We start from the raw sequence: 24370 nt of genomic DNA, 5'->3' as shown, positions 1-24370 counted from the left end.
GTCTTTGCCTTTGAATTCAAATAATCTGGGTCCAAATTTGAGTTGTCACCTAATAAGCTTAGTGGCCTTCAGCAGGGCTACTCTTTAATCTCTTTAACAATCAACTATTTAGCCATAAAATGAGGATGAGGATATCGATACTAATCCCTGGGGCCCTGAGGTCATTATGAGGAATAAATAAACTAACATATATAAAGGTCCCTAACTCAGGGCATCGCCCAATGTAAAGTACTCTGTAAATGTTAGTCTCACGTCTTCACTACATACATGGAAAAAGTGAGGTTTCCTAACTAGAAAAGACCTTGAAGGGTCTCTTCCTCAATTTCCCTTTAAGACATTCTGAATTTAGTGAAAAAGGTCATTCCACAACCTTCCTTATCAAATGGTTTAATCTCCTTTAGGAGCAGAAGAAACTGGCCTCATTATCAAGCATAAACTTCATCCATTCATTTATTTGACTATTATTAAGTATCTACCACATGCAATGGACTTCATTCCAGACCAGTATCTTCTAAACCTATGTCTGAGTTTCTGATCTAGATAACCTGGTGAATGATAAGTATCCATAACCTCCACTATTGGAAATTCACCACTTTCTGAGACAACTTTTTTTTTTTTTTTTGCAGTACGCAGGCCTCTCACTCTTGTGGCCTCTCCCATTGCGGAGCACAGGCTCAGCGGCCATGGCTCACGGGCCCAGCCACTCCGCGGCATGTGGGATCTTCCCGGACCGGGGCACGAACCTGTGTTCCCTGCATCGGCAGGCGGACTCTCAACCACTGCGCCACCAGGGAAGCCCGGGAGACAACTTTTAAGTCTTTACTCAGATTTAAATATTATTTGGTGACAAAGGAAAACATAGAAGAGTTTTGAAAGAGTAGAGAATGAGTTCAGTTGGAGACATCCAGATGGAGAGGCCTAGTATACATTGGATATTCAGACTAAAAAATCTTGCTATGAACCTCAGATTTGGAAATCATCAACACATTGGCACTAGTTAAGTGATCAGAGTAAATAAGATCAACACAGAAATGTAAATACATAGATGTGCCAAGGACAGAATACTAGGGAACATCATATTTCAAGGAAATACTGAGGAAGAGGAGCCAACAAAAGAGGTTCTAAAGAATGATCATGGGACTACGACCTTCAGGATGGCGGAAGAATAAGACATGGAGGTCACCTTCCTCCCCACAAACACATCAGAAATACATCTACATATGGAACAACTCCTACAGAACACCCACTGAACGCTGGCAGAAGACCTCAGACTTCCCAAAAGGCAAGAAACTCCCCACGTACCTGGGTAGGGCAAAAGAAAAAAGAAAAAACAGAAACAAAAGAATAGGGACAGGACCTGCACCAGTAGGAGGGAGCCGTGAAGGAGGAAAAGTTTCCACACACTAGGAAGCCCCTACGCGGGTGGAGACGGGAGTGGGGGTGACGTGGGGTGGGAGGAGTTTTGGAGCAACGGAGGAAAGCGCAGCAACAGGGGTGCGGAGGGCAAAGCGGAGAGATTCCTGCACAGAGGATCGGTGCCGACCAGCACTCACCAGCCTGATAGGCTTGTCTGCTCGCCCGCCGGGCGGGCGGGGGCTTGGGAGCTAAGGCTCGGGCTTCGGTCAGATCCCAGGGAGAGGACTGAGGTTGGCTGCGTGAACACAGCCTGAAGGGGTTAGTGCACCACGGCTAGCCGGGAGGGAGTCCAGGAAAAGGTCTGGAGCTGCCGAACAGGCAAGAGACCATTGTTTTGGGGTGTGCGAGGAGAGGGGATTCAGAGCACCACCTAAACGAGCTCCAGAGGTGAGCGCGAGCCGCTGATATCAGCACGGACCCCAGAGACGGGCATGAGATGCTAAGGCTGCTGCTACCACCACCAAGAAGCCTGTGTGCGAGCACAGGTCACTATCCACACCTCACCTCCCGGGAGCCTGTGAAGCCCGCCACTGCCAGGGTCCCATGATCCAGGGATAACTTCCCCGGGAGAGCGCACAGCACGCGTCAGGCTGGTGCAACGTCCTGCTGGCCTCTGCCGCCACAGGCTCGCCCCACATCCATACCCCTCCCTGACCCTGGCCTGAGTGAGCCAGAGCCCCCTAATCAGCCACTTCTTTAACCCCGTCCCGTCTGAGGTAAGAACAGACACCCTAAGGTGACCTACACGCAGAGGCGGGGCCAAATCCAAGCTGAACCCCAGGAGCTGTGCGAACAAAGAGGAGAAAGGGAAATTCCTCCCAGCAGCCTCAGGAGCAGCAGATTAAATCTCCACAATCAATTTGATGAACGCTGCATCTGTGGAATACTTGAAAAAGACAACGGACCATTCCAAATTCAGGCGGTGGACATTGGGAGAAAACGATGTATTTTTTTTTTCCTTTTTCTCTTTTTGTGAGTGTGTATGTGTATGCTTCTGTGTGTGATTTTTCTGTATAGCTTTGTTTTTACCATTTGTCCTAGGTACAGACAGGGTTCTGTCTGTCCATTTTTTGTGTTTCTTTTTAGTATAGTTTTTAGCACTTCTTATCATTGGTGGATTTGTTTTTTAGTTTGGTTGCTCTCTTCTTTCTAACTTTTCTTTTCTTCTTTTTTTATTACTTTTTTTATCTTTAATAATTGTCTTTTATTTTAATAACTTTATATTATTTTACTTTATTTTTTCTTTCTTTCTTTCTTTCTTTCTTTCTTTCTTTTTTTCTCCCTTTCCTTCTGAGCCGTGTGGCTCACAGGGTCTTGGTGCTCTGGCCGGGTGTCACAGCTGTGCCTCTGAGGTGGGAGAGCCAAGTTCAGGATATTGGTCCACGAGAGACCTCCCAACTCCATGTAATAGCAAACAGCGAAGGCTCTCCCAGAGATCTCCATCTCAGCACTAAGACCCAGCTCCACTCAACAACCAGCAAGCTACAGTGATGGACACCCTAAGCCAAACAACTAGCAAGACAGGAACACAATACCAACTATTAGCAGAGACGCTGCCTAAAATCATAAGGTCACAGACACCCCAAAACACACCACCAGACACAGTTCTGTCCACCAGAAAGACAAGATCCAGGCTCATCCACCAGAACACAGCTATCAGTCCCCTCCACCAGGAAGCCTACACAACCCACTGAACCAACCTTACCCACCGGGGGCAGACACCAAAAACAATGGGAACTATGAACCTGCAGCCTGCGAAAAGGAGACTCCAAACACAGTAAGTTAAGCAAAATGAGAAGACAGAGAAACACACAGCAGATGAAGAAGCAAGGGAAAAAACCCACCAGACCAAACAAATGAAGAGGAAATAGGCAGTCTACCTGGAAAAGAACTCAGAGAATGATAGTAAAGATGATCCAAAATCTTGGAAACAGAATGGAGAAAATACAAGAAACGTTTAACAAGGATATAGAAGAACTAAAGAGCAAACAAACAGTGATGAACAACACAATAAATGAAATTAAAACTTCTCTAGAAGGAATCAATAGCAGAATAACTGAGGCAGAAAAACAGGTAAGTGACCTGGAAGATAAAATAGTGGAAATAACTACCACAGACCAGAATAAAGAAAAAAGAATGAAAAGAATTGAGGACAGTCTCAGAGACCTCTGGGACAACATTAAATGCACCAATCTTCAAATTATAGGGGTCCCAGAAGAAGAGAAAAAGAAAAGGACTGAGAAAATATTTGAAGAGATTATAGTTGAAAACTTCCCTAATATGGGAAAGGAAATAGTTAAACAAGTGCAGGAAGCACAGAGAGTCCCATACAGGATAAATCTAAGGAGAAACACACCAAGATACATAATAATCAAACTATTAAAAATTAAGTACAAAGGAAAAATATTAAAAGCAGCAAGGGAAAAACAACAAATAACATACAAGGGAATCCCCATAAGGTTAACAGCTGATCTTTCAGCAGAAACTCTGTAAGCCGGAAGAGAGGAACACTCCCAAACTCATTATACGAGGCCACCATCACCCTGACACCAAAACCAGACAGAGATGTCACAAAGAAAGAAAACTACAGACCAATATCACTGATGAACATAGATGCAAAAATCCTCAACAAAATACTAGCAAACAGAATCCAACAGCACATTAAAAGGACCATACACCATGATCAAGTGGGGTTTATTCCAGGAATGCAAGAATTCTTCAATATATGCAGATCGATCAATGTGACACACCATATTAACAAACTGAAGGAGAAAAACCATATGATCATCTTAATAGGTGCAGAGAAAGCATCTGACAAAATTCAACACCCAGTTATGATAAAAACCCTCCAGAAAGTAGGCATAGAGGGAACTTGCCTCAACATAATAAAGGCCACATATGACAAACCCACAGCAAACATTATTCTCAATGGTGAAAAACTGAAAGCATTTCATCTAAGATCAGGAACAAGACAAGGTTGCCCACTCTCACCACTCTTATTCAACATAGTTTTGGAAGTTTTAGCTACCGCAATCAGAGAAGAAAAAGAAATAAAGCGAATCCAAATCGGAAAATAAGAAGTAAAGCTGTCACTGGTTGCAGATGACATGATACTATACACAGAGAATCCTAAAGATGCTACCAGAAAACTACTAGAGCTAATCAGTGAATTTGGCAAAGTTGCAGGATACAAAATTAATGCACAGAAATCTCTTGCATTCCTATACACTAATGATGAAAAATCTGAAAGAGAAATTAAGGAAATACTCCCATTTACCATTGCAATAAAAAGAATAAAATACCTAGGAATAAACCTACCTAAGGTGACAAAAGACCTGTGTGCAGAAAACTATAAGACTCTGATGAAAGAAATTAAAGATGATACAAATAGATGGAGAGATGTACCATGTTCTTGGATTGGAAGAATCAATATTGTGAAAATGACTATATTACCCCAGGCAGACTACAGATTCACTGTAATCCCTATCAAATTACTAATGGCATGTTTTACAGAACTAGAACAAAAAAATCTTTAAATTTGTATGGAGACACAAAAGACCCCGAATAGTCTTGAGGGAAAAAAATGGAGCTGGAGGAATCAGGCTCCCAGACTTCCTACTGTACTACAAAGCTGCAGTCATCAAGACAGTATGGTACTGGCACAAAAACAGAAATATAGGTCAATGCAACAGGATAGAAAGCCCAGAGATAAACCCACACACATATGGTCACCTTAATTTTGATAAAGGATGCAAGAATATACAATGGAGAAAAGACAGCCTCTTCAATAAGTGATGCTGGGAAAACTGGACAGCTACATGTAAAAGAATGAAATTAGAACACTCCCTAACACCATACACAAAAATAAACTCAAAATGGATTAAAGACCTAAATGTAAGTCCAGACAGTATAAAATTCTTAGAGGAAAACGTAGGCAGAACACTCTATGACATAAATCACAGCAAGATCCTTTTTGACCACCTCTTAGAGAAATGGAAATAAAAACAAAAATAAACAAATGGGACCTAATGAAACTTAAAAGCTTTTGCACAGCAAAAGAAAACATAAACAAGACGAAAAGACAACCCTCAGAATGGGAGAAAATATTTGCAAATGAAGCAACTGACAAAGGAGTAATCTCCAAAATTTACAAGCAGCTCATGCAGCTTAATATCAAAAAAACAAACAACCCAATCCAAAAATAAGCAGAAGACCTAAATAGACATTTCTCCAAACAAGATATACAGATTGCCAACAAACACATGAAAGGATGCTCAACATCACTAATCATTAGAGAAATGCAAATCAAAACTACAATGAGGTATCACCTCACACCGGTCAGAATGGCCATCATCAAAAAATCTAGAAACAATAAATGCTGGAGGGGGTGTGGAGAAAAGGGAACCCTCTTGCACTGTTGGTGGGAATGTCAGTTGATACAGCCACTATGGAGAACAGTATGGAGGTTCCTTAAAAAACTAAAAATGGAACTACCATACGACCCAGCAATCCCACTACTGGGCATATACCCTGAGAAAACCATAATTCAAAAAGTGTCATGTACCACAATGTTCACTGCAGCACTATTTACAGTAGCCAGGACATGGAAGCAACCTAAGTGTCCATCAATGGATGAATGGATAAAGAAGATGTGGCACATATATACAATGGAATATTACTCATCTATAAAAAGAAACAAAATTGAGTTATTTGTATGAGGTGGATAGACCTAGAGTCTGTCATACAGAGTGAAGTAAGTCAGAAAGAGAAAAACAAATACTGTATGCTAACACATATATATGGAATCTAAAACAACAACAACAACAACAAAATGGTTCTGAAGAACCTAGGTGCAGGAGAGGAATAAAAACGCGAAAGTAGAGAATGGACTTGAGGACACGGGGAGGGGGAAGGTAAGCTGGGACGAAGTGAGAGAGTGGCAATGACATTATATATACCACCAAATGTAAAATAGATAGCTAGTGGGAAGCAACCACATAGCACAGGGAGATCTGCTCGGTGCTTTGTGATCACCTAGAGGGGTGGGATAGGGAGGGTGGGAGGTAAGCACAAGAGGGAGGAGATATGGGGATATATGTATATGTATAGCTGATTCAGTTCGTTATACAGCATAAACTAATACACCATTGTAAAGCAATTATACTCCAATAAAGATGTTAAAAAAAAAGAATGATCATAGAAGTAGGAAGAGAGCCACAAATATTGTTCAATAGCCTGTGGTGGGAGAGAAGTTGAGTTGGAAAAAAAGGTAATGGTCATCTAAATCAAATGTCAGAGAAATCAAATAAAATGAAGCCTAAATAAAATCCACTGGGTCAAAAATTTAATTTTCCCATAAAGAAGTTCAAAGAAAACTAACTTAATAAAAGGTCCATCTACCATTTGAATGCCTCCAAAATAATGCTCTCCTGGAATCTGTCCAGTTGCACTTTCATGAACACCCCAATGTTAGAAGTTTACCACTTTCTAAAACCCTTAATTTTTAGACAGCTCTAAATATTACAAATTTTTTCTCCTTTTGAATCAAAATCTTACTCCTTATACGTCTTTCCACTGATGCAACACTATTTTCTAAATATTTGAAGATACAGCCTTACCCTGATTGGCAAATATATTTGTGTGTATATGTATATATATACATAACATGTTTGTGTATTGGCTATCTCTCCTATTAGATTATAAACTCCAAGAAGTAAGGAAACTCTCTGCTTTACTACGTAAGTATCTGCAGCACATAGCATAGTGCCTGACACATAGCAGTTTAATCACATAAACAATGATTAAATGAATACAGATATTGACAAATAGGGTATTAAACTCTAGAATAAATTACTGAATGAAACTTTAGCATCCTTTTATCTGTAGATTTTTGTTCCTTAATTGGATCAAGGTTATGTGATCAATGTTCACATAACTTTCTAAATCAGTGTAAGAAAGCAAGACAGATTAGGTGCCCTCTGAAATGCCCTTTCAGAACTTTGATTCTATAAAAAGCTGACAAAGATTATTTGTAGTGGAAACATAGCGTTGGGAAATCAGAAAAACCAGGTTCCAGACCTGGGTCTGCCACTATTTTTGTGCTCTTCAGCAAATCTGGCTGCTTCTCTGGTCCTTGAGAACTCATTTATATAAAGTGAGGCTTTTGGATTCTACTATATATACTCCAAGGTTTTTTTCCTGATTTAAAACTATAAGATTATGGCAGGGGGAGGGGTTGAATCAGGTGTAAATGTTATAATAAAATGAGAAAATATATAAAAATAGAAAAATATTAGAAATGCCTACTCATTGCTCTGATTATATCATTTCTTTAAACTTCACATTTTTCTTCTTTTCTAAAGTTATTGTGTATCTACAATAAACTCCTTTTATAGCACATTTTCACTTTGCCATATCCCCAGTCATTTGAAATAAAACTGCCCTGTCATCTTCAACAAAGTGGCTCTTCAAATGAAAGTACACTGTTGTTTGTTATGATTTTAAATCTTATCTTTCACAAGAGGCTTTTCTCTTAGTATAACAAAACTTTCTAGCTGGGGCTTTTTATAGTTTTAGAGTGCAATCTATAATGATACTTAAATTATTGATAATTAAGATAAATTATCACCAACTACTAATCCATTCTAGAAGCAATAATTATATCAATAATTCAGACTAAGAAACTGAAGTAAACAAAGAGCATATAAAACATAATATATATATATATATATATTCTGAATATATATATATATATACATATATATGCTTACTTTGCATGATACGTCTCATTTAAAAAATAAAAACGATTCAATATGTTCCCATCCCTTTCCAACTCTGAGTTTTAAAGACAGATTCAAAAGAAAATATAATGTAGCTATTGCACAATACAGTACTCCTCCTTTGATTTGGTCATCATATTAAACACATCTGTAACCTTCAAGAATAGGAACCTACTATTCACATGACCATAGAATGTCTGCTGTCTGTATTATATTATTAGGAAAAAAAGTCCATTTACAGATATATTTTCTGTTTTACTCAAAAAGGGATTATCTGAATTCTTCCAATACAATTAATGTTTTCATGAAGCTTTGTCATTAATCAGAAAATTAGAAGAATGCATTGTTCAATACTCACCAAGCATTTAACATCTTATTAGTCTTATACTGATGTTCTACAGACACAACTGAGCTCTGCAGCCAGGACTGCTGCATAGGCTATTCCCACCCTACCCTTAAGAAACACATTTTCTTACATAGCAAAGAGCGAAGAGAGATTTTTGTAAGATAAATATAATAGAATGTTTCAGCCTGAATTTAAATTCCAGAAAAAGACACACTTTAGCTCACATTTGTTTAGAAGTTAGAGCTTTTTTTTTCAATTCAAAGGTACAAACATATGAGTATGTGAATGAATTTTTCAAATTTTCTTGAATGCTAGATCTTTATCTCATTACTTAATAAAATTTTTTATCAAATGGAATTAGAGAATCATAGAAAGCTACATATGGGAAATCTGAGAGATATTCAAAGAATGCTATGGACGTTACAGTGTAATTTTAATGATACAATTCTAAACTTAGAGAGGTAGGACCTACTTAGGATGTGTAGATAGAAATAATTTGAACCAAGACAATTCTTTAACCAGCAATCTATTAAGCAGAATGAGTCTACTATTCTAACAAGTATGACTGAGGTGCAGTACTATATGGTTAAAAACTCAGCTCTGAAGCCAGGGTGTATGATTCAAGACTTGTCTGATTCTTAAAAGCTATACAGCCTTGGTCAAGTCACTTATTTATAAAATAGGGATAACAGTAGCACCTTCTTCTGGAATTACTGTGTATACTAGATGAGAGAATTCATGTAAAGTGTTTGGCACAGTGCCTGGCACATCATGAATGCTCCACTTTTTAATTTTTCAAATGTCTACAGATCTCCACAAAGAGTAAAGACCACAGGGGAAAGTCTCTATCCCCTCACAGTGTGCTTGTCCATGACAGCTCTGCAGGGGCACAGCCTTAATACAACAATCTCCAGGGTTAGCAGAGGGGAAAATACAAATAAAAAGCACCAGGCATCCTCCCCACTTTCCTGCATTGCTCTCTCTTCCTGCTATCATCAGCTTCTCTACACAGCAGATCATTACAGGAAAGGTGGACCTCATGGTTTATGAGGCCAAGTTGCAGCAAGCTGAACAAAAGCCCAAAGAGAGAACAACAGAGAAAAAGGTGAGTCTTCTTTCTGATATTAGAAAGAGCTGAGATTCTTTTATATATGTTATTGCTCCCCAGGGCTCTCTCCTTGGTGTTTATACAACACTCTTCCTGGAGATCTCATCTAGTTAGGTTTCAACAGCAACATGTACACTGATGACTCCCAAATCTCTATGTCATAACCGTAATTCTGTCCTGAACACCCAACCCAAATTTACCACTACTTATTTAGATTTCCTCTTGAGTATCCCAAGGGTACCTCAAACTCAGAATACTTAAAATTAAACCAACTATCTTCATCTAAATAGACTAGAGTAGCTTTGGGGATCTCACTGTATAAACAGCACCAGTCGCCCAAGCCAGGACCTATTCTTGACCCTTTCCCTCTTCGGCACATTCTGTCTCCAGGACCAATTGGTTCCATCTCTTACCTCTAAATTGTGCCTTTTCTTCCTCCCTTCTTCCAACGTTTTTTGTCAAACTCTTGCCAATTCTCACTAGCTCTCTAGCTGGTCTCCCTGGCTTCCTATTCTGGATGCCATGGAACCTCCCCTCTATAGTGCCACCAAAGGATCTTTCTAAATATCAGAGGAGGATGGGTCTGAAGAGGGTCCTCAGAACTAAAAGCCTGGCAGTGTATAATAGGTCATTAATTTTGTTACAATTCTTCTTAGAGTGGCTATGAAAGTGGACATAAACTACATAAAGAAGAAGAGACTTTCTTTAATGTAACATAAAGATGTACTGTTAAGAACTACAAAGGGTCTGAGACTTTTTATGCTACTTGGAAGCCTGCCATATTTTATGGATGCTGGCAAAAGACACAAGACTCCTGGGTCAGAGGACTTGTTACATAGCAAGAAGCATGAACATCACTTTCGAGTCAGTTCCCTTTGTCCGCAAGTCCCACAGGTGTGATACAAAGCAGTCCATATGTATGTTGCACATGCCTTGGTTTGTGGAACCTTGAGATTAGGAAATTTTTTATGATGGGCTACAAGCAGACACACCCTTTGTCTTGGAGGGAGACATTATTTAATTATGCTGGACAGCAAGCAAATCTGCCCTGTGATTCAGAGGAAGACATTATCTTCCAAGACTGATCATTTTCTAAACATCCTTAAAAAGATATTATGGAACAAAAGGGTACTTAGTGTCTTGAGAGACCCAGGGAGAATTTTCTCCCAACAAACAGGCTTTGAATTCAAGCCAACCTCTTGGCACTCACTAGTTGTATGATTTTTACCAGTCTCTATCAGTTTCCTCACCTGAAATTGAGGATAGCACTTATCCCTAACTCACAGCCATTTTAGACATCAAATGAAATCACATGCATGAAACTGTTTTATAAACAATACAGCAGCATACAAATGTTGTTATTATTTATGCCTCTAGAACACACGATTGTTTATTATGCAGATAAAAAATATAGAATTTTAGAATAACAAAATTAAAGATCAATTAATAAAACACTTAGTTATCCCCTGAATATTCTAGGGTAAGCTTAGGTAGTACAAGTTGAAGAATAAAACATTTCTAGATCAAGAATTTCACAGTCTAGGAAGGAAGCAGACAGGGCAGTGTCTAAGATATGTTCAGGGGACAGAATAGAAGCACAGAAGGATGACCTATGGTCATCACTGACTTATAGAGCTTAGAGAGATCTAAGTAATCATTAAATCCAATCATCTTATTTACCACTGAGAAAACTGATGACAAAAATGTTCAGTAACTTTTTTCAGGGTTGACTACATGTAGGTGAGGTCAGAACTAGGATCCATTCTTTCTGGCTTTTAGTTTGGTTTAAAAAAACCCAAAAAACAAAAAAACCTGACAGAAATTTCTTATTCCTGGACAGAGTTTTTACAAAATCAAGAGGGAAAAATTGGTTTGGCACCATACATCTTTCCCTCTATAACTTTACTTTAGTTTGTTGCCATTTTACCTCTTTGTTCCCCAAGAATTACAATGGATGTGTTCTTTGTCTTTTTCCTTCTCTCAAAGGTCAATTATTTCCTCTTTTTGTTGTATAAAAATTCTAGCTAGAACGAACTTCCCTTCTGACCCTTTTTCTTCCCTTTCACTCCATCTGACCTCCTATCTAATACCTTTTTCCCATCATATCCTACAAAATGCTAACCCTGCCACCTTTATAATCCCTGATTGCCAGTTATTCAGTCTTCTTTTTGCTTTCATTTCACTCCAGTCTGCCATACCATCTACCCAGTGAACTTGAAGCAGATTTCACAAAATACAAAATGAAATATTAGCCACAAACCCTGAGGCCCATTTTAAAGACTAGAGGTAATCAGCAGCTAGGAAAAGATTCTAGTCAAGGAAGACCATAACTCACACAGTCTTCCCATAAGTATAACAGAAACTTTGCTCCAAGGTAAAGTTTCACCAATATACAATAAGCTTGATTTTAATTCTCATTGATTTGAAAATCTTTCAGTACTATATAGTACCTAAATTTTTCATTAATCTCATATTTGAGATTGGGTTGGGAAAGAAGTATAGACCTGTCTTTTTCAATAAGTTCCACAGTGTCCCTAGCTCAATAGCCTTAGATCTTAATTATAAAAGTATGAGTGTTTTTGGACAATACAGAGAAAAATCATATCCCTTCAATTTAAAGTCTGTCCTTTGACTCATTAAAAAGTTCCAAAAATATACTTTATATTTCAAAGAGTGAAGACATTATATTTAAGGGTTTTTAGCAGCTTTTTAAGTATATAGGAATGTTAATATAACCAGTTTAATGCAATCTTTTAAAATAAAGGCAATGCAATAATTCAACTTTAAGTTTTTAATGATATAATGAGTTGACTTTTTTGGTTTTATAATACACATGAGTTTGCTTCATATTCAAATACAGTCAAAGAATTTTAATTTTGTGAAATTATCTATGGTGCAAGCATTTAAAAGCTTTGCTTAACCCAGAAGGACTAAAATAAAATCAATACTTGAATACATACTATCTGTACTAAATAGCATTTAAAATTAGAACACCAGTAATTTTCAACATCATTGAAGCCAAGAACAATGATATCAGTCAATAGTGTTCCTGAAGGTGAAATAAGTAAATCTGGTTCATGATAAATTATGAAAATGGTAATTATGTAGATAAGAATAAATGGCTTTAAATTCCCTAATGAATGATAAGTCAAGTCACTGACAAGAGTAATCAAAATATATTCCATATGTGATTAACAACACTTAAATTTGACATTGACAAATATTATTTAATTCAAACAACAGTAGAATCACAAGCATATGTAGTCTCTAAACCTCCAGGTTACAGTAAATTATAGAAAGAATGGGAATATTGGTCAGCATGCTCATTTTGTTTTTGTCCTTGCTGTTTTGCCTAGAATGTATTTATTTTTTAATGCTAATATACCTTTCAGGTTAGAGATGGAAAGTGCAGGTCAAAATAAATGCGCTCTCTCTCACACACACACAACAAACACACAATTAGAATAAATGACAGTTCTTCATAGAATACTTCCTCACACACTGAAGAAACATACAAAAAGACATTCTATCAATATGAACTATTGATCATCTTCCCATTAAATTTATTAAGTACTGTAATGTACCAGACACTGTGTTAAGCACCAGGAATCAATAGAAACATGTTAAACATGGTTCTGCCTCACAGAGCTTACAGTCTAATGGACTCAGTAAAATCAATTCATATCATTACTCAGCTATAAGCAAAGCTATTCAATATAACAGAAACTTCTATTAAAAGCACTTAAAAGAACCTGAGTAAGATTTAATAGCATTACTATTACAAACTATATTAATCATACAACTTGCAAGAAAACAAATTGATTCACTCTCTCAGACTGACATGTCTAAATCTAATCTCAGTTTATAATTAATATACCAGAATAAGAAAACATGTAAGAATTTCCCGGGCATTGATAAAACTGGCAACAAAATTTTTTTGAACTGAGCTTGTGACATGAGACCCAGGTCTTTTCTCAATAGATTAGAGTCACACATCTGAGCTATAACACTTCTGGCATTAGTAAAACTGGTTTAGTGAAAAAACTATTAATAAAATATGAAGAAGTTAAACTCCCTAAATGATAAGCTATTATGTCTTCAATACTAAATTGAACACTTATGAATTCTGTGCTCAGATTAAAGAGCCCTTGAGAAAAGTGTTTAGAGTCGGTGGCCAGGTTTATGCTGCTTACTACAAGGAGAAACCTGTCTGAGAAGAATTGGAGGCTTCCAACATTTGTGTGTGCATGAAATGAAATTCAGTGGTAAAGAAGCCCTCTAAAGCCTTGCGACTCAAGTACCAGCTGCATTAGCTTCATCCAGGAGCTTGTTAGATATGCAGAATCTCCAGGCCCCACTGCAGAACCTGCATTTTAGCAAAATTCCCCCAGATGATTAGTATGCGCGTCGAGGTTTAAGAAGCACCTATCTAAAGGGATAGGTTTTACTGAACTATAGAGCCATTCCAAATATTTGGCATAAATTTAAACTTCTGTATTCCCAGCACATCTCCTAAACCCTCCAAGGTACCACCAGCTTCAAGGTGAGTTCAGCAACAATGAGTCAATCAGAAGAAAACTACAAACAGCGGTGAGATTGAACCACACATTATTATCATTCAGCATCTCCAGCTGAGCCTTTTACTGTCAACCACCCTGGCTCCAGATGCAACTGGGGTTGGAGGATTGTGCCTACAGAGGACAGAAGGGCTAGCTGTCTTCACACATCCCTCTGTCAACAGTGACACAGTCATGTTGCAGGCCCTTAGCCTGCATATGGCCCACAGATATGTCTGTTGGCCCACACAATATTTCAAATTTGAATTTAATACCATCATTTATAAATCTGAAACTTTCACGTAAAAACATCTGCACATCTAAGTTCTCTTCTACAAATCATGGCAACACCAGACCCACATTCCGGCATGGCAACAAGTGGAGCCAAGGTTCGGCTATCCCACTCAGAATGCCAGAATCTCCACTATTCCCTACAGTCTCCCCAACACTGTAGCTGAGGCTATGTGTCAGTTGCCATTTGTCATCTTCCATTTGGTCTGCTTCATTCATTCACATTCCCAGCCTAACTCCTATAGGCATTTGAATTTGCAACCCCTTTAAGAGGCTCTAGGAAGCATCATGTCACTGATCTCAAGTCATTCAGCCTATCTGAATTTCTTTCTTTCAGGTACGTAACTCAGGAAAAGGAGCTATTGTTTGTGTCACCCTTAGTTTGATCATCGATCTTGTGAGCTGGAATCAATCCACTAAACTACATTATTACCTCACCTTAAATACACACTGTGATATTTTTCTTCCCAACTCAGACATTTTAACTATTTTAACTCTTTTCAGAACTGTACTTCACAGTTATAAACAAGAATTAATAGAAAGAGCAGATATAACACAAATACACTGTTGAACCATTCCTCCAGATTCATTTCAAAACTTCAAGTACTAATCTAAAACAGTAAATTCTGTATCTTTGTCTTTTTTGTTTACTGAAATACCCCAAGCACCTAGAGAGTGTTCAGCAAATACTTATTGAATATATGAATGAACTTTCCCAAGGATTATAAATTCTCTAAAGTTCATATGCAGATTTTGAATGAATGTGTTTCATTATCAACAGGTATATGAAGATTATTCATTTGCTAACTAGTTCTATTTGGATTAATCAACCAAACCATTTTATCTCAGTGACTATGAAAACCAGCAGTAGAGAAGAGACATGTAACCTCAACAAGCCTAAGACTCATGGCCTATCACAACTTGTTTTGCAGCAAAACAGCATCATGCAAAGTAGGCAAAATGGATAAACAGAATAAGAGTTAGTTTGATTCAATTTTATATCCCTACATCTATAGTCTTTAGTCATCACCATAATCATCATTAACATCATCATCATCATCCCAATCATATAAAGCTTAACTTTTACAAATTGCTTACTGAAAAGCATTTATGGAACTTTTACTGGTGCTCCAGGAACTTTTTGTGCTAGATGTCCCTTGACTTTCTGAATAAAGGTATGTCCTGGAATACTGTTATACTTCCCATACCATGATGTTTAGTAGGTCAGAATACAGGAAAAAATTACAGTTTTAATTATCTTGAAAATTTGACTGAAGAAAATATATTGCTGAGAAACTGAGGCACAGAGAAATAAATTGATTTTCTTGTGGTTACATGGTTATTTATTGGTAGAGTTAGAAAAGCATCTCCAGAGCTCTCACCACTGCACCACATTAGTTTTATAATAGTCATTTTCAAAATTTATCTGCTAGGGCCTCCCTGGTGGCGCAAGTGGTTGAGAGTCCGCCTGCCGATGCAGGGGATACGGGTTCGTGCCCCGGTCTGGGAGGATCCCATATGCCGCGGAGCGGCTGGGCCCGTGAGCCATGGCCGCTGAGCCTGCGCGTCCGGAGCCTGTGCTCCGCAGCGGGGGAGGCCACAGCAGTGAGAGGCCCGCATACCGCAAAAAAAAAAAAAAAAAAAAAAAAAAAAAAAATTTATCTGCTAACCAAAATGAAAGCCAATGAATTTTAACCACTCAACAAATTATGTGATGAGCAAATATATCTTCAAATAGCAAAGTCTAAATTTTGACCCAGTTCTGGTGTATTTATAAACACACAACAATCAATCTAAAAGGAGTTTGCAATAATGCTACATATGTATCTTAGCAGGAAACTACTGTGATACAACATTTCAAGAACTAAGCCTGAAAAAAAAAATTAGGTTAGAATTTTCCTCGAACTTAAAGCTGCCCAAAATGGGGCCTCTGTTTTCTGGAGTATGAGATTTCAATGCCCTTTCACTCTCCCCTTGGGCTTTGGATTGCCTGACTTAAAGGTGGATCATCTACCTCCTTTGTCCTTTTATACCATAAAAGAGAGCTAAAGGTAGAGCTGTTTCACTCAAACTCAACTTTCTGAAGAAAATACAAACAAAAGCAGGACCACGTCACTGCTACTGACATGTCTGATGGCCATTCTAAGGAGGAATTTACTGAACTCTTCAACACCAACAAATTTGAGTATGCCATCCATCATACACCTACAACAAGGAAAACTAAACTGAGAAGGAAATGGTAACAATAACTAGGTTTTTCCACCTTAAATGAATTTGGAACTGTCATAAACTAATATAAATTTAAAATATAAGTATATATGTTGTTTTCCTCAAATAATCTGAGTTGACCACTTCTGAATTCTTCTTATCTGAACAATCACAAATTTGCTACATCGGTCCATCAAGCTCTATTATTTGAGTAGACCCAAGTTTTAGGGCTGTAAAAGCCCTGCTCTCTTGAAGAACCCATTCTAACAAAGTCTCAGTGTTCTATTAATAGGTTGAGGTTTTGTTATTAAGATTCCTATGACCACATAACCCATTTTTAGTTGCCTGCCTTTGCTTACTCCAATCCATCAAGACAAAAAATATGAAGCCAGAAAAATGCAGACTAGGACAAATAACACACCTTGCATTTCTTATATAGATGGTCTTTTTCATAATAGAGCAGGAGAGAGAAAGCATATTTACTTCCTCCAATATTTAAGTACAATTTTCACTGGAATCTCCAAGAAGGATGTTAAAAAAGGGAGAAAAACTCAGCCAGAACCAAAGAAAACCATGGCACAGTTTTTACATATAAATAATAATTTTTAGTGGTCAATTTTTTTGCACCAGAAATAATCCATTTGTATCCTCATAGCCCAGGCCATTCTGCTTGAAAACTTTAATTCCAAAGCACATATACACTTTTCCAAAAATCTTCTGTCATAGTGCCTACTGTGGATACATTCATGAATTCACTTATAAAGAGGGGCATAATCTGCCAGCTCCATAATCTGTTCTGTATTATTAAACTCAACAGAAAGCTCCATATGCAGCGACAGGAGGCCATAGGCAATTAACACTGTAAACTGTAAGGTTTAGAATCTTTGCATGCACATGCATGCAATTATACAGTGACTAGTTCATAGCAGCAAAAAAAAAAAAAAAACTCATAAAAATATTTAGTAAAACAAACCTTTGCACTCTCCGGGCTTTACGTGAAGAGTTAGCTTTATGTAGCACAAAAATAAAAGAGCAAAGAAGACTTGTTTGGCAGATTGTCCCCATTTTGTCAAAGTACTAAATTTAGCCTACCACCATAATTGCTAAGAAGGCAACATTATCACATTATCCAATCTCTCTGTAAAGAGTTTCCAAAATCTACTGTGTAAAAGGAGCATTATAAATATAAATTTAATTGATAAGTATGTTTGTGCTATTGCTAGGGGAAAGGGAGATGTACCTTTGCTAACTGGCCATTCAGGGGAAATCATAAAATAATTACAGGTACTATGGAGTAATTTAGGAAACTGAAGGAAGTGATTAAAAGGACTTTATCTAATATAAGCATATAAACTATGATTCCCTAGCTATATTTCATACCCCATAGGGATAATTGTGAATAAAACGGAATACTTTCCTTATAGCTTATATAGTCATGTCTCATCTGAATCCCAAGTTACCTGAAAGTCTTATATTTTTCAATGGTAATAATAATCAATTGTCTAAATATGCTAGATTTTCACTAATTCCAGTGACTAGGTGGCCTAGTTACAGCACAGGATGAAATCCAACAACGACATGTGGTATACACATTGGAAGTGGGTGCATTTAGGAAATTTAACAAATTTGGAGTATAATATCAATATGTTTCTGGAAATTTTGTAGATACCATTTGAAACCAGAATAGTATGCGCTAATGTAACACACGGTTTGTGTTTTGACTGTGGAGGCACATATTTAATAAAGACAGAATACAGATATATTCACTGTTTAAAATGTGTTGAGATTTCTAGTCATAGTGTCAATAAACACATCCCAAAGCACCCCTACATAGAGGACAAAATTGATTTTTTTTTTGCATTTGTAGCCTAATGAATAAAAATATCTCTGAAAGAAAAACTGAAGAGAAAAAATACTGCCTGCAACGGTGGCTCAAAGAGTAAAACTCAATTATAAATGACCTTGTTAAACCATGGTTGCCCAGTTGCACTGTAGGTCAAATCATGTAAAATAGCGAAAAACTAGGTACCTTAAAAATGTAGACATTTTTTTAAAAGTCATTCCCTGCCCCTTCAATACTAAACCAGTATTTTACATGGATCCCATTAAAAGCATATGTATGTATGTATGCATGTGCATATATATGTATAGAAGTAGAAATTAGATTCATATTGCAGAGAAAAGTATTTAAATACCACTTTTCTTCACATTCCAATGAAGTCTAACCATTCCTCTTAAAATTTCTGTTGAGAATAAGCAGAAGATAAGAATTGTTAGCTATATTTCACTGACAGGGCACTGAATCACTGTGCCAAATGAATAGCATCAGATTTTCTAAAAATTACCCAGGAAATCAGTGGCCAATGACAACTAAAAACCAAAACTAATTTCTAGGTCTCTGTTTGCTAGGGCCACCTTTCCACCTCCCCTGTTTCAGACTGCACTCCAAACCAAAAGTAAAACTGTTCTCTAAAAAGACTTACAGTAACTCATTGTGGGACTATTCCTCCTCTTCCAGTGGTACAGTTCCATGTGCTCTAAGTAATTCAAACTAAACCAAAGAATTTTCCAACAAAATAACAAAGTCACCATATTACATGGCATTAAAATCAATGGTTCATAAGCAAGATATAGGATGTGAAATGCTGTGCAGGTATGTGGACAGACATGAGGTTGATTCGGCTGGCTTGGCCTTCGTATCTGGCAGCAATCTGTGTTAATGCGTTTCTTCTCTTTGTTTTGATGGAGCCCTACTAATAACAAGTTGATGAACTGCGTTTGTAAATGTCAGTTATAGATCAAAGGGGGCTATGTTAGATGCTTATTTTACTTCAACTTATGGTTTTTCACCTAGAAAACAAAACTGCATTGCACAGTAAAGTTCCTTATTTTTACTTGACTCTTCAATGAACAAAACAGCTGCAGAATAATGCGATTTAATGAGGCATTCCTAATAAAATACTGGAGAAGTAAAAGCAGGGGCACTGAACTGTTTCTGGTTGTTTCATCTTCTCAAATATATTAGAAATAACTGATGACACTTTGGAACATTCCTAGTTTGGGACATGCATTAAAGAGGTAAATGCCCATTCGTTTGCTGCCACAGCTGAACTTAGGCAGAATTTGACAGTACCTTTTATTAGGGTCCATGATAAAAAACAAAACAAAACAAAAAACAAAAACAAACGTCTGGAACATGCTGGAGAGGCACATCTTACCCTACCTGTATGGGATAATCCATAACCTGCAATTAGTGATAAATCAAACTTAAAATGCACTTTCAACATTTACGTATTCAAAAACACATTGTAAAGGATCATCATTAAAATACTACATTAAAGATACACAATCCAGGACAACTAAACCTTTCTGATATTATACAAAATAACTTCCATAAAATCTTCTATCACCCCCTGAATTTCATCACTTCATAAATTTTTAAAAAGGAAAAGTGGCCATGTCTAAAAACAGATCTTTTTACAGCTGTTGTCATCACATTTTTATAACTCGGTGGTTAGTAAATACTGTAATGCAGTCTCCAAGCAATATGTACCTTTTTTGACATAGATCCATGGGATCTCAGTGAATCTTCACTCTCCAGTTTGTCACTTAAAATAGCTAATACTTTTCAGATTCAAAATCACACATACTCAGAAAGCTTAGGTTTCTTTTTAGCACAACTTGTAGCATTACAGGTGTTTGCTTTCACGTCGAGGTTTTTTGGTTCTTCCGTAAGAGACATATATCATAGCACTATGTATAAATATGTAAATTCAAGCATCCTAAATTACAAGACTGTATTAAAGGCAAGAATCAAGATTTCAGTCTCAAAGAATGCCTGATTTGAATAAAGCCACACAATAAAACTGTGTTCTGCCTCTTAAAAGTACTGTGTCTAAGCAGTTGGCAGTGTGACACTGCTTTCATAGTATTACGTCTATAAATAATGCAATCTAATTTTTTCATTGAAAATTAAGAAAATGAAAATAAAATAAGCTCCATTGTGGTTCGTAATGGCCTTTTAATGGCTACAGATGGTTTTAAAAATTAGGACTCTAAAAAGGTCAGTATGCAAACAACTGACCCAGGAAGAGATCCAGAACAGAATAAAGTAGGAAAAGGGAAGATTAAATGTGTCTGATCATTTTTAAGGATCTTAGGTGCCAAATTTGAAACTGTAAAAGATTCACCAGTCTGAGAGTACATGTGCAAACATGGGAAGGCTGGAATAAATACAAATAATCTTAATGCCCTGGTTTTTAAAGGCTTTAGAAGTGTTTTCAGAATCCTTTGCTAGTTATTGCCATTTAGGACTTTACCCAGAAATCTTAAATTAATTACTCATTTGTCTTAACTTACATTGCCTAACAGAGCAGTTTTAAAGTGTTAATTGATAATAGTCTGAATGTTGATGTCTCAAACAATCGAGTTGGGGAAGACTGGAACCAGATAATTATCATGCAGTCAATAGTCATTAAAATTCATCCTGTCCTGAGTAAAAGACCCTTATACACTGACTGCTTTGGGGGTACTTTTCAGAGCAAAGGTTGCATACAGGTTTGTTTGGTTTTGTTTTTTTCAAGAATGATGTTTGCAAAATTCAAGAGGGTATTTAACACTCACAAAAAGAAGATATTTTCTTTTCTGTCTTATTGCCACAAGCCAAACTCACCCAGCACCAGGTGAAAACAGGCTAGCTATCCACTGTAGTGACTACACCTGTGATTCCACCCACTTCAGGCAATCGTTTAACACTTGCTCAGGAGGTGGAATACTGGCTAGAAAGCATCACGTCTACCACGGGGCTCTGCAAGCACCTACAGTTCCTCCTTTTCAAGTGGGGACTAGATAGCTCAGCCCGCAGCTCTAGGAGAAACAGGGCAATGGATCTCAAACTTTCCTTTACAAAGGCAGTTTCTGGAAATAACACGTTCCCCACTGACAAGTGAAGATCAGTGGCTTAAAGAAAACACCTCTTGGTGGAACCTGGCCTTTTGGAATTGAAGGGGGAAGGGACAGGAAAGCAGTGAGGCAGAAAAACCGTGTACTATTAGCAAGATTCTAGAGGCATCTATGCGGAAATAAATGAAAAACCGTTAGTTTCTCGAAGCTGTTCTTTTTCTGAATGCTGTTCCGAAAATGATCCTTGTCCTAAAGCTCTCCTGTAGTATCCTTTACTGAAGCTTTATCTCACTCAGTAGTAAAGCGTCCGGTACCAAATCTAAATAAACCTTTACACAGATGAGGCTCCAGAACTTATCAAGAAGATTCTTTATGAAAATGGTTAGAGGTGGAGAAATCAATAGCCTCATTGAAACATCCACCCTCTACAGACAGGCCCGAGAAGTAACGAATCAGAAGTGAACAGAAAGTGGGGATTTCAGAAAGGCGACCTGACATCCCATTGATCCTCCCTTGAACGCGACCCCCAACTTCTTTTTAGGAGTCCAAAATGGTTACGAACCGAGATTGGTTTGGTTGAGAGATCGAATTAAAACCCACTTCAACCTCGGCCGGGTCGCTCGTTGTGTTAAGAGAAATGGGGCACAGAAGAGAGGGAGGGCAAGGCTCTCGGAACCGCCTTACACTTGCTCAGATCCCCTTCTCGGCGTTCCTCTACCCCCGCCCCTACCCTGGACGCCCAACCAGCATCTGCTATCACCTCTCGCCTTCCCCGGGCAAGCTCCCTACAGCCCCCGACCCTCGGAGAGGGGAGGGCTTCCGGGCCCTGGGTCCTCCAGCTGCCGCCCGAATCCCCAGCGCCGGCGGGAGGCGCGGCTGGCACCTACCTGCAGCCCGGCTTCCTGGTGGCGGCAACACCTAGCGATGCTCCTGCAGCTTCCGCGGGCCCGCGCCAGCCTTATCGCTCTTGCATCGCTTCCAAGATGCCAATCCGCCGTCACCGTTCTGGGGCATAGGGAACCGAAGTCTGGTGGTGTGTGCTCGTGGAGGGCGTGTGAGTGTGGCCCCGAGCGTGCGTGTGTGCGCGCGCGCGCGTGTGTTTCCTCCTCCGAGAGTAAAGAGGATTCAGGAATCTCTTGACATCCAAACTGGAATCCCCTGAAAGTGGGTGGAAGATGGCGTGCGGGAGCCTCGTTTCTTTCCTCCTCTCGTTTTTCACAAGTCAAAGTAATCAAAAGATTTGTTTACTGGGGAAACGCCGAAGTCCCGCAGCCCTCGCCAGCGCCCGCGGTCGCCAGCGGTCCTCGCCGGATGCGCGCGGTGCGCTCAGCTCCTCACAATGCGAGAATCAAGGCGGTCTTGCAGCAGTTACCGCTCTTACTCCATCTCTGATTTCTTTGCTTTGAACGCCGAGTAAAGACTTTTCCTCCTGCCACACGTCGTCTCTGCCTCTCACACATACACACACTCACGCATACTCGGTTCCTTTTCCCCCGCCCTCCCTTTTTGCTCTCTGGGGAAAGGCAATTGGACGGAACAGTTCACCTTCAGAAAAAGCAGCCTCCGCCACGTACTTCTCCAGTTCCCTGGCTCTCGTAGGTCCCGGGTCTCCGTTGTGCGAGAGTTGCTGGAGAGGTTCGGGGCAGGAAGGAGGAGAGGCTCTGAGCTCGGCAGTCTTCCGCCCGCGAGACGCTGGAGTTCCTCCGTCAGGCGCCCCTGTTCCCGCTTTTAGCAGATAGGTCCCAGCTGATGCCCTCTCGGAGACTTGGCGCCAAGTCCACTTAACAGCAACTCCAGGCCAGCTGCAGACCCTCAATCCCTCCTCGAAGTGCTGCGGGCAGAGCCCCACGGAGCCCAACCGCTGCCCCTCTAGGCATCGTGGGCTGGGAGGAAGGGAAACCGCCGCTGTCCCCCGTCCCTAGTACGCTGGGCACAGTCACCGCCGAGAAGGTGCGTGTTCCAACATCGAACACAAGCGAGCAGGTGCTGCGTGTGTCAGTTCGCTAAAGGAGGGGAGGGAGATGGGGCGGGGGAGGAGGGCGGGGAAACAAATCCGATCACCAGAATAAAAAGAATTAAACGGTTTAGAAACCGAAGCCTCCTCTCCGCCGCCCACCCTAGGGCGCTGCACTGTCAAAAAAAAAACACTAGTGGTACCTTTTAGAAAGTCACCGTAGAGGGCAGAGCCCCCTGTTCCACCCAGACCCCTTATTCCACCCAGCCTGGACGTCCAGAGAGTCCGGAGTGACTGACTTCCCTGTATAGTACAAGGAGAACGCAGGGAGGAAATAGGTGCCAACACTTCAGGTTGAGCTAAGCAGGAAAATGCGAGGGCGGGACCAGGCGGCGTTGCCTCCCTCTGTCTCCCAACAGCCACCTCTGTTAGCAGCCGCAGCTGCTTCTGAGAGGAAACTGTGGTCTCGCAGAAAAAGAAAGAGGCAGTAAAAGATGAGAGGGCGGCAATTGGTATAAAAGCTGGACTATGTCTCCCTCTAGAGGGACGCCCGGGTTAGAAAGCTTTACTGACTAACTACGACTCCAATTTCTCCACAAAGAAAAAGAAAACAATATCGGTTCCAGAGAATTTTGTACTTTTACAAATTCCAACCTCTAATGGATTTAGAGAGAGGATTTGCACTGCAGGCTTATGTAAGCAGAGTCCTTGCTAAAGGAACCTCTCAATATTTACAGAAATTTAATAGCAAGACGCTGGAAGGTCATTTCCTTACAGGTTTGGTCAATTTGGGTGTTGGTTTAAGCAGTA

The 24370-nt window shown here is 39.2% G+C and overlaps 1 protein-coding gene across 1 annotated transcript in view; it reads right to left on the bottom strand.

The window, feature by feature from the left end:
- TAFA2 (TAFA chemokine like family member 2) overlaps positions 1 to 22588 on the bottom strand; it is a 529565-nt gene extending 506977 nt beyond the window's left edge. The window contains exon 1 of the mRNA XM_060113005.1: positions 22494 to 22588. The gene's annotated coding sequence lies outside the window, so the exon portion shown is untranslated. The remainder of the gene's footprint in view (positions 1 to 22493) is intronic.
- Between the last annotated feature and the right edge of the window lie 1782 nt (positions 22589 to 24370).

The sequence above is a fragment of the Mesoplodon densirostris genome, chromosome 11 (genome assembly GCF_025265405.1).
Source record: "Mesoplodon densirostris isolate mMesDen1 chromosome 11, mMesDen1 primary haplotype, whole genome shotgun sequence".
Classification (NCBI taxonomy): Eukaryota; Metazoa; Chordata; class Mammalia; order Artiodactyla; family Ziphiidae; genus Mesoplodon; species Mesoplodon densirostris.
This window is presented reverse-complemented; position numbering and strand designations above follow the sequence as displayed.